The sequence below is a fragment of the Penaeus monodon genome, chromosome 20, assembly GCF_015228065.2.
Source record: "Penaeus monodon isolate SGIC_2016 chromosome 20, NSTDA_Pmon_1, whole genome shotgun sequence".
NCBI classification, from domain to species: domain Eukaryota; kingdom Metazoa; phylum Arthropoda; class Malacostraca; order Decapoda; family Penaeidae; genus Penaeus; species Penaeus monodon.
The window spans coordinates 41147107-41147491 of NC_051405.1; positions in this window are offsets into that span (position 1 = coordinate 41147107).

Below are 385 nucleotides of genomic sequence, written 5' to 3' on the forward strand. Positions count from 1 at the left end.
TTTTTAAAAATTTTTTTTCCGGGGCCCCAGCTTACATCATCTTTAAATTTAAAGTACAGATCTCACTAATCCTGTAAGCTATTAGTGATTAATTTAGATACTCCGATTCTAATTATGTAAATGTTATAGACTTTTTTTTTTTTTGGACAGAAAAACGTTTCGGTTGTAACTTCCTCATTTAGTTTAGTTTATTTCAATTTCTCCGCTAATTTTTTTTTAAATAGTGAATGGCTTCATCTATGCTGTAATGTTTTTTTCTGAAAATACTGGTAATATGGTAATAGGTATCAGTTACCAGAGCAGTCTGACTCCGGTGGTTTCTGATAACAACACTGGATCTAAAGTTATTTTGATTTCATATAGGGAAACATGCATGTGTTCTCCC